Here is an 11939-nt window from a genome sequence, read left to right as displayed (position 1 = left end):
CTCAGCTTTGCGGAAGAAATAATTCAGGCTTGTGCGCGGACCCTATTTTTATATTCGTCGAGAATACAAAGGTGGTATTCATAGGAGTAGATTTCGAGCTATATATCCATATAGTTATCTCTCAATGAGAGGAGAGATAATCGGATGTCGTTATTTGAATTTTTAACTTAAATTGGCGTTAAAAATGCTGTTTCATTGCGACATGGTGGTAAAATCGATAAACAGTAGACAATGACAATTTAAATTTTGAGATACAGCTCAAATTCAATAAATACTGTTTTTGTAAAAAAAAACGTAAATTAATTGCTTGCCAAATGTATTTATCTATTGGTATCTACTTTTTATATTTGAACAAAGAAATATTGACGTACCTTTTAATTTAGTCCTTAAAAGAAATAAAGAAATATGGAAATTCAAGACACAGACTCCAGTGAATAAATATTTAGTCAAAGTTAAAAATTATGAGCAAATAATGCACTTTGTTCTATAATTATTGATTATTTAAGGCTGTACTAGCGCTAACGTTCTAATATTGACAATAACTTGAAAATTTAAAATAAATTAGTTCTATTATCTGAAGACATATGTAAAATCTGAAGTCGATTCTCTACCTAGTTCACGAGTTATTCAATTTAATTTTGCATGAGTTCTTATGGAGTATCTCTGGAGAATATAAATCGTTGAAATCGCTGAAATCGCTGAAATCGCTGAAATCTATATCAGTTGATCCATTTTAGTATAATTTATACTGAAATGGGTTAATTAATATAGATTTTAGCGATTTTCAGCGATTTCAATGATTTATTTCCACCAAGCAGCAGCATATTCCTACTTATATCAATAAAATTATAAAGAAGCAACATTGTCAATATTCTGAAACTTCGTTTGTGAGTAAATAAAACACTGAGCAACGTTTCTAAAAAAAATTCATATCGATTTACTAACCCGTTATCAAGATATTAACGATAAAGCAAAATTCTGAGTGGGCTACATAACCTCACTTCGACTGCTCAAAACGTGGCAACTCAAAATTATCAATAGTACGAAGGTTAGTTTACATATCTTTTTCTTTTTTAAATACCATGTAATGTCTGATATACATTAAATGTTATTGATATGTGGTACGTTTTTCGTTTCTTACAGTTGATTTCACGGAAAAATCCCCTCCAAAATTTTTACAAAAATACAAATATATTCATTCATAATGCCAAATATCACATTGACAGACATTATTTAGGTTCTACAGTATGCGCCAAAAAAATGCGACTCTCACAACTAACACTTCAGTTGTCGATTTAGTTAAATAAAGTGAGTGGACGGGGGAAAATTTGATTATAACACAAATATTTTGTCCTTTTATACGGAGAGAATTTTCTTTTAAAATTTACTGTGAAAATATGGTAGTTGTGATACAACGCAATATTTTAAAGATTTTTACTATGCACTTCAGTAAAATTAATCAAATTTGTTTTATATTTTATTGTAGCTTTATTAATGAATGAGAGAGATTTACATTACAAAATTTTTCGAAATACAATGTTGTCCCACGACTATCATATTTTCAGAGTAAACTCTAAGAAAAAATTCTCTCCGTGTACCAAATATTTATTCGATATGATTTCCTTTAATTGCAATTATTGCATTACTGTGTCACACTCAGTAAAATATAATAGTGATTAAAAGAGAGTCGCATTTTTTTTGGCGTATACCGTATATACGATACGGCGCATATTTTAACTTATAAAAGAATTTCATCAATTTCAAATTTGAGTAACTTTTGTCTGGGACCGTATAGCCAGAACATCCTTAAGAAAGAGTAGAAGAAATCATCACAGTCTACAGAAACAAGTAATAGTTTGCTAGTGGTCAAATAAACACTTTGATTAATATGCCAGCGTCAGTTCCTTGTTATGCAAATTCTGAGAATTTTAATATTATAGTTTATTTATTAAAAATGTACAGAAAATATTAATTTTAATTAATAATTCCTTTATAATTAACTATTCCTTTTATTATTTTATTTAATTAATAATTTTTAATATATATTGTGAAAAAAATTTCTCTATTTGTTGTTTATTTATTAAAAAAAATTTTGCCATTTATTGAAATTTTTGAGTAATACCTTACGATAAAAAAATCTGATATCGTATTAGCGTAGACGCTAAATTTAGAATTAGAATGGTTAAATAAAAAATTTGTGACAGGTAATACTTTGGGGCGCTAAGCCAAGCGTATCGACACTGCCGTGACTACTTTATGCGAACCGGCGAATTACCGGGGGATCGAGATTATTCATATCTTAATAAGGGCAGAACCGATCAAGTTCTATGTACGTTTAATCGATAGCATACACTTGTATAGTACGTGCTTTCATTTTTTCTCTACGTGCTCTACGAGCGGAGATATTGCAACGCAAAGTCCGAATCTGAAACTTTTAATTAATGTAAGAAACGTCGTCGTCGTCGTCGTTGCCGCCGTTACGGAGCGGGGGAAATGTCCTTTTGGAATTTTTTGCGTAAGAGGCAAATGTGGCGCTAGCAGTACATGGTCACATGGTCAGCGAGCGCTGCGATCTATACGATAGTGTCTCAGTCGGTTTAAAACAACAGGATCAATAAAGTCGGTTTAAGTGTCTCGGTAATAATAAACAGGTAATTGTGTTGAGTTTAGCCTCCTAATCTCCGACGTTGATAAAATTAGGCTCGATTAAAATTAATTTGATTCTTTTTTGCACGAAATGAATGAATCTGACTAAAAGAAATGTTGCTCTGCCCCGTGGACCAAGATATTAATCGTTAAAATTGATGACTATTCAGGTTAGGAAATCTGTCACGTCGATGGCATAGAGGAACATGTAAGTGAGGTTAAAATAAGTATTTTCTGCTTCAATTACACAAATCCTCTGCTGTAAAACACATTTTCTACTTCAAGAATACAAATTATTTTCTATATAATTTTTGTTTTTACAGCAGAGAATTTGTTTTGGTTAGGTATCTGTTTGCTTTAAAAACATAAATTATTTGTTTTCAAACACAAATTCTCTGTTTTAAAAACAAATTTTCTACTGTAAAAATAAAAATTATATAGAAAATAATTTGTACTTTTATAAAAAGATGTCGAATCCAATACATTGTCTGTCAAGGGTACTTCAAACTACTTTCCTGTACTAAGTTTTCATACTTTTGTATACTTTTAAAAGTATTCTTTCTTATTCAAATCATATAAAATTATTTAGTTCAAATGAGATAACACAAAAATGTCTTCCTTATATACATGATGAGAATATTGAAATTTGGATGAATACCCACATAGAACGTAATATCACAGTAATATCATAATAATATTATTTTTTCATTATAATATTACAATGAAATGTAGCAGAAATATCGTTGAAATATTATTGAGATGTCACAGCAATATTACAATGTCCGCGAAAAAGAATCTCAGCAATATTACTGATTGTGAGATATATCACAGAAATATCGCTGTAATATTTATTTTGAAATGTTTCTGTGATTTTTTATAATGTTTATATTTATGTAATGTTTATTGGGAAAAATTATATCATTTTAAAGAAGTTTTAAAAAATAAATTGGTATTTTTAACGTTATTTTCAAAATTATTCTATATTAGAGGGATATTCGAATAACCAAATTGTCGGGACATTGCAGATTGATATAAATTTCCGAATTTACTGAACGGAAACAAAAAACCTTTTATAAGATTAAAGTATTAGACGAAAAATTGGGAGGTGCTGCAGTAGACTTTATACTAAAATCGAAAGAAAAGTTAAAAACTTACATTTTTTCAACTCGTAGAGCTATCACCTGACGTAGATGTTTCCTTAATACGAAAGTTTTACAACATGGATGAATAAAATCATAGTTCAGCACTGAGCGTTTTACGTGCACAAACAATACTGAGTTTATGAAACTAAGATTGAAAGCTTAAAAAGAAAGATTTATATCGATCTGCAAATTACGTGTATACGAATGCTGAGCGAAGACTCGGAATAGTAAACAAAACAGTAATTGTAGTAGGTGTTCGATCTTGCAAGAGATGGCGTTCCAATATTTCAGAATTTTAGATAAGAACAGTTGTGTGCGTTTGACTGAGGCAGAACCACAGTATACAGTAGCGCAACTCTATTCATTATGTGAAGCCAAAATCGTAGCGCGCATGCGCAAGTTGAGACATTACATACGGTAACGCCATCTGAACTTTTCTCTCACTTATTCTTTGTGTTTTCGGTCTTTCTCTTAATCGTTGCAGTGTTTGTGTAACAATTGGCAATAACGGCAGTATTTCGTATGCTTTTATGTCGGTGATGTCTTGCAAATTGTTTTAGATATTAATAGTGAAGTGAAAAAAAGTAAAGTGAAGTGGATTATTGTGAAGTGAAGTGCAGTGAAGTGAAATAGAGTGAAGTTAAGTGAAAAGAATAAAGAAAGTGACAATTATCCTTAAAGAGAATTGTAGATCTGTACATATATATCGTACAGATTTTCAATTCTCTTGCAGAAAACACTTTGATCTTAGCTCTGTTTCAGATATAAAAAGAAAATAGATTACACATCCAGAAAATAAGTGGAAAAAAATTAAATATTGTTCAATAAATGGATGTCCTGGAAATCTTGAATTAGAAGGAAGACATGTATTTAAATTTCCTAAAAAATATGAGAGGTATATTATACAAATATTTTCAATTTTTTAATATTACAGTAACATAAGACATAATGCAAGAATCAGTCAGACCAATCAGAATTACAAGTTCAAAAGAATTCTCGACCGTGATTGGCTTATTCTTACGGTACGTCTTATGGTTACTGCTACGGAAGGTGGGTGCGACAGCCTAAAAGAGTAAGTGAGAGAGAAGTCTAGATGGCGTTACCGTATGTAATGTCTCAACTTGCGCATGCGCGCTACGATTTTGGCTTCACCAACATCAAAAGTGCCGACAGAGAGTTGCGCTAGTGAGAGAGAAGTCTAGATGGCGTTACCGTATGTAATGTCTCAATTTGCGCATGCGCGCTACGATTTTGGCTTCACCAACATCAAAAGTGCCGACAGAGAGTTGCGCTACTGTATACTGTGATAGAACGTTAATGTAAGAAATGAATAAAGATATTACTGTTATCGACCTTTTTTATTTGGAATTAAAAAATCTGTCCTCGACATCGATTAAATTTGGCCGTTACTCCAGCATCCCCTTAATTAGAAAATAATATTGATCATCAATCCTATTTACTATTTATTGTATTTAATTCTTGTGTATTACTATTATTACGAGTATTAAATTTCAATTACTTTTAATTATTTTCAATTGAAACAATATAAACAATATTCATTGAAAGAATATTCATTTACGATAATTTCACTATAAATTTACCTAAAACATTATCTGTATATTAATAATCAAATTCGATCTCATCGACGATAACAAATTAACTAATATTTATATTGTACGTATTTTCCGTGAGTCATGTGTGTGTGTATTAATCCGCCTGTTGCGGCTGTCGCGCATGTCAAGATGACAGGAGCAAAGCCTGGTTGGATCAAAATGGTCAATCGGATGAATTAGAAGGACATTTAGGATATCTGTCATTTGCGGTTTAAATTACTCCGTGAATAATACAGCGTGTTCTGGACTTTGCAGCATCACGGGGTGCTGCGCGTGCAGGGCCGCGGGGGTGGATGAAGAACGGGAGGAAGGATGGAAGAGAAGACTGAGTGCGCGCCGAGGTAGGTCGTACGTCTGCTTTTGTCAAGCCACAACACGAGCCGCAGCTTTAATACAATACAATACCGTCGAGAGGGTGGAGATGAGAGGTAGTGAGCCGGAGGAAGAGAGTTGGCGAGGAGATCGCGGACACGCGCAAGTGCAAGCGAGAGAAAGTTCAGTACGGATAGCAAAATGCTGTGTGTGTCAGTAAGTAACCGTCTAGATTTGTACGCCCCCTCGCCATCCTGGAAAACCCAACAGACTGCTAGAGGATGTGTCAGATTCAGCCGCGTATGTTTTGCAAGAGCCTTACTACCCGCTTCTCCTCTCTTTTCTCGCTACTCCACCCCTCTCTACCACTCTCTTTGCTGTTACGTATCCCTTTCTCTCGTGTCATATTCCATAGTTACAGCGGCATAGTTACAGGGACGGATTTATGTGAAAACTGCTGAAATTTAAGCTTTTAGGGCCAAACTTAGGGCAAAATTAACAAAAGAGTATTTTGCACAATATTTTGTATAAGGAACCGTTTAACAATTTTCTTAAAATTATTTATTGCATAAAATCAGAATAAATACGTTTTCTTTAATATTTCTTTATTTAATTAATTAGTTTCTATTGAGTACTTTAGAGAAATATCATTTGTAAATTTTGAAAACTCATACACTATTCGTCTTTGATTATTGGACTTCTCTTCAAATTTTCAGAAATACGAATCAGTCAATATGAATCATCTTCGTGTTATATATTGTACAAGAAAGAGCGAAAGGTTCATTTACCAGCTTGTTGAAGATATTAAAAATTAATAGCTTCAAGCTTCGAAAAATCAACATCCGCTCCTGTACACTTGTATACCACCCTTGCAAATCTGTCGCTATAATTTCCCCACCTCACGCGAGCCATCCTTCTCGCGAATTCTGAGTTTTTGCTACGTCGCTTATGCAAGCGAAATCCCGGGTATCTGCGGCTAATTTCGCGAACCCTAGCGAGTTTCCTGCACGGAAATCTTCCGCCATATGGCGCACAGTTCGTGAATCCCCGTCGTACGCTAATGTTTTGTTTTAGATCGCATAAGGTACAACTGATTTTGTCATTGCTGTATTCTATGTAACATAAAATACCTGTAAATTTAATGTATCTCTTTAAGGTCCTGATAGATGCTTCTTCAATATATGTAATTAAATTATTTTTTAATTACATATTGAATGCGGACAACGCGAACGATTAACATATATCGACATTATTAGTGCCTATGGGCCTACTCAAGATTTCAGGGAGGAAAGATAGAAAAGACCTTGCACTAATCATATGAAAAAAGTAGTTTCAATCAGGAAACTGTAATATTTTGTAGATTATTGGATGTTGATCAAATGTTTACTTATGACGCTAGCTTATATTCTAGCGTCATTTTGTTATTTTGGATCTAATTGTATGGAAAAGTACTCTGAAAAAAAGATATTAGTTGCGAAATTACATGAACATGCTAAGTATTTTTTCAACCTAGCATAATCATGTAATATTGCAGCCTACGTGAAAAATTACAGATTATATTAATTTCACGAGCAATATGTTTTTCAGATTCCATTGAACATGGAATTTTAAAAATAAAACAACGTCTCGCGCTAGGAGCACGAGACGTTATTTTATTGTAGTGTGCCTACCATCCAGATGAGAAACAAGTGTATGCCTCGATCGGTATTATCAATGTTAGTGGCCATTCTCGTGCCATTTGACTGCGTATGCGTGTTTGAGAGTGCAATGATGCCTTGACTATGGGCTTTGCGGACCTCACTGGCAGCCAACTTTCTCTGTCCAAAAATCCAGTAATACGCGTTACATTAGCAAATGAACTTCACATGTCACTCATTGAAGGGTACTCTATCGGATTATCATAAAATCATCGTCTAACTTTTTGGTCATTATGTGACGGCTCCTTGTGAGCATCCACGTCGGACGATGCGTTGTACCGTTCCTGCCTTCTGTACGCAACTCGTAATTCGCTCACTATTTTCGCTTATAATTAAAAATTATGCTACGCATAGAATTTTGGCAAAGGAAAAATTGTCTTAGATTTGTCAGGAATACATCATTTTAAGGACAAATATTTGTTCTGAGACACCTTGCATACATTAATAATAAGGCAAGGAAAATCCTCGATATAGATTTTGATTCCCATAAGCTCAACAGACGCATGTTGAATAAAGGAGAGATCCAGGGATTCATAATGAATAGTTCCTTTGACTGCAATAGCAGCTCCACTTTGACTGGGGGCATTAATGTCGGTTCTTTCAAAACTGTGTGATTTTGAGTGTATTTGCGTATCTTTAACAAGTTTTGTTTCTTGTAAATACCAAATGTCAAAATTGACATCCGTCTGAAATTCAGGAACTTTGCTATCTAATTCTTGACAATTTTAACTAACAATAGTAGTTCCTTGATTCTTGTTGTTATATGTAGCCTTATGATGAAAAGAAGAAGAATGCCTAATTAATAGAGAGAGTTATCCCTGTAACAGTTAGGATTGTCAGAAATATAGAAATATATACGTTCTGCGGGCGGTCGAAATACAATCATTGGTGATCGCTATACAAAGGGTGAGTGTAGTCAGGCCCCGTTGGGGCTTATTAAGGCATTACGGGGCATCGCAGAGTGGCAGGGCCCTGTTGGAAGTTCATCAAAAGTCTAGAAAACGAATCAATGACCGCATTAAAGTCAGCAGAGGGACTAATGGAGCCGCCACTGAAAGTAGGTTGCTCAACATCCACAGCATGGTCGCGACCAGAGCCGTCACCATTGATAGCAATTCCATTACCTGAATACGAAGGAGCACGTCCGTTGGGGGCATTTAGTATTTCGTATCTAGGACCTTCATCAAAGTTAGTTGCAGGAGAGATAGCACGGTTACCCGCAGATTGGCTTTTGAAGTCATCCCACCAGAACTAGTCTGAGCTCGCGATGAATAATTGCTTTTCTTTTAAGGACCACGATTGCCAGAAGATTATTCCAAAACCATTTATGAATGTGTTTGTTTTGGCTACAATGGACGTCCAAGACAGCATACCTGTTAGAACTCAGAACACAGGGGACGTATTAGAATTATGATTATCACTACAAGAAAGCAAAGGGAAGTTGCGATAGTCCCTATTCGATTGCGAATTGCTCATCTGTGAGTTAAGCGATGAGAGCTGACTGTTGCATGGAAGTCTCCTCCTGGCTTCAGCCATCGAGGTATTTTCAGTAGCCGACAAGTCTTGAATTTCTTTCTGCTTAATAAAGAGGGGACAGGCAGGATGGGTAGAAGAGTGATCATCAGCGCAGTTAATACAATAGAGGAAGCTCCTGTCAGTCACAAACTTCATCCTCCCCATGGAGGTCCTTGCCATACAGCTTGTATCGGGGACGACCTTCGCAGTATTTACTAATATGACCTATCCTAAAGCACGTTTTAACTCAAAATATAAAGAGGAATACCGCATGGGAATCATAATACAAATACACATTTCTAGGTAACTTGCCCAGTAAACTTATTATTCACGGTTGACGGTGAATATTCCACGTTACCGTCACGTACAATACGTTTGTTCAGGCGTTTAACATCAACGATTTTACGTGGAAATTGAAGATCCGTCTTAAGCTCATTGTCAGTGACTGAAGTGGGAACACCTCTAATAATACCGAACCGAAAGATCTTGTGTGACGGAATATATGCACTGTATCCTAGTTTGATGAGTTCAGGATGTCCAACTAGAGAGTTAGCATCGGGATGTGCGCTATCAGGATGTTTGCTAATGGAACGTGCGCTATCGGGATGTGTGTTAACGGGAAACGAGGCATGTTATAATGTGCGCTATCGGGATAATGCGCTTTTTGCTTTGTACGCTATCGGGACGTGTATTAAAGGGATGTGGGCTGTCGGTAATTTTATTAAATTTCGTGTGTGCTATCGGGATGTGCGCTAACGGAACCCTCTCACGATGTCCAGGGACACCGCCATCACATCTCTATCCCTCTCCAATACTTCCTCCGAGAGGGATCTAAGACGCAGGATCGCATCTACCGTCGATCTTCCGTCTCGGAATCCGTATTGGTCGTCATTTAAACTGGGATTACTCCGGGCCAAATGCTAGACGACGCGGGTCGTGATAATTAGCTCGAATAGTTTCCCCACCTCATCCAACAGGCAAATGGGACGGGCGGATGGGGTGTCCGTCGGCTTGCCCTTCTTCTTTAAGAGGACCAGATTGGCCTTCTTCCAGTTTGCGGGAAACTTGCCCTCTCTTAAGCAAGCGGTGTACAGTGCCTGCGTACGAGGGCCGAGCTCGCTCATGGCAAGGGCCCACACCCTGCTGGAGACGCCGTCCGGGCCTGGGGCTTTACTCACATCCCCTCAACTTCTTTGCCGCTTGCTGAAAAATTTGTCGTACGACAAAAAACGGACACATGTAATATTGGTCTTAGACCCCTAATCTAATAGAAACGACTTTTCTACCTTTCTACTGAATGTATTTTATGAATAATATCTGGATTTTTAAATAAAAAATCATAAAGTTCTTCACACATTAGTTGAAAGTTATATTTCACACTAATTATTTTCACTTGTTCTCTCACATTTATTATTTTCATACTTAAAAGAGGAACAATTCACTACTATAACTTTAATTTTGGAACGCGTTGTAAAACGGAACAAAGTGCTGAGACTGTCCCTTCTATTTTGGGATGGTTGGTCATTAAGGCCCAGTTTCACAACTCACGGTTAACTCTTAACCGAGATTCAACTTGTTTCTCATGTCTTTCTAATTTTAGAATTGGAAAAAGTTAAAAAGTTACATTCTTAGTACCAATGACTAGTTCATACGATTTACTTTTTGTGAATTAAAATCGAGTGCCGACCTTGCTCCGATCTCCCCTATTTGTATAGTTCTATTAACAAATATATGCATATACAGGATATCTCAGAATGATCGTCAAATATTTCGTGCGCAGTTAGAGTGGAAACTAAATTCTAAAAATATTCTTAGAGCTCTATGAGAAGAAAATAAACAATTTTTGTCTTTTGCTGTTTTTCGGTAAAGTTGATAGTATTTGAGAAAAAAATTATTGAATATCAATATTCGGCAATTTTTAGTAATTAATGCATCAAAAATAGGGTGTTCTATTTTAAAAAATCGATGTTACAGGGACATAAAAAGGTACCATTGACCTGACCTTAATGACGCTACCCAAGGTCAAATCAATGGTACCTTTTTATGTCCCCTTCCAAACCATACAACTTTTGTTTGAAATATTTTTCTGTATCTATAGTTTTCAAGAAATCTTAATGCATTATTTAAAATGGGACACCCTTATAATTACAAATGTGTAAACTTTTGATGTTAAAAACTTTCTCACTGTGATAAGGTTGAGAAAGAGAATTATAGGTACTAGAAATTGTCGTCTAAGAAGGGGCAAATGCCCTCCTCTTGTCTCTATTTCTGAATGCCCACGCTTTGAAGAATTGTTAACTTTCGATACGAAGATTAATCGAGTATATCACTTGAACGATTAATCTAGCGAGTATTATTATGGAATATATCCACAATTATTTGTCTTTGCCAGTTGCATAAGATTTTAGGCTTGTAAAATTTATGCAATGTGAACTTCGAAATTAGAAACTAAATTCTGCGAAGAATCAACGATAAAGGGCAAACCGCGCGCAAGTCCAGAGAGGAGCTGCGAAATTTTGTGGGGGCGGGCGTTGAATCAACTTAATTAAACTCCTTAATCCATTTCTATAACGTCTTAATTCCAATTCTGAAGTTTGCGGAAGAAACTTGCAGACGCGTTCGCATGTCGTTTTCCACGTTGAAATCCACCAAACGAAAACTGGAAGATTATACGGAACATCCTGATGGAAAAGGAAATGTCGCATCCTTGCGATAATCAAGCTTGCCGATCGGGCCACTTGATTGTGTCAGATATTTCAATTAAAGAGTTGGACGTGGACTTAAATCAATTGAAAGTCTATTTTATCAAATATTAAGAAAAGTATCGAAGCTGTTCAAGACCGTGCTCTTCAGATTCTGTGTAATGTACATCAAATTTGAAGTTATTATTTGTTAAAATTATTTAATTCTATCAATCTCATCTGAAATTAGATGTACATAATAATGTATATGATGGAAAAATAGTCAAATTTTGAAAAAAGTTCAATTTTTAATAAATTATTTGTTAAAGTGCT

Source organism: Mycetomoellerius zeteki, unplaced genomic scaffold, assembly GCF_001594055.1.
Source record: "Mycetomoellerius zeteki isolate Tzet28-1 unplaced genomic scaffold, Tzet1.0 scaffold1, whole genome shotgun sequence".
Classification (NCBI taxonomy): Eukaryota; Metazoa; Arthropoda; class Insecta; order Hymenoptera; family Formicidae; genus Mycetomoellerius; species Mycetomoellerius zeteki.
Note: the sequence above shows the minus strand (reverse complement) of the source record.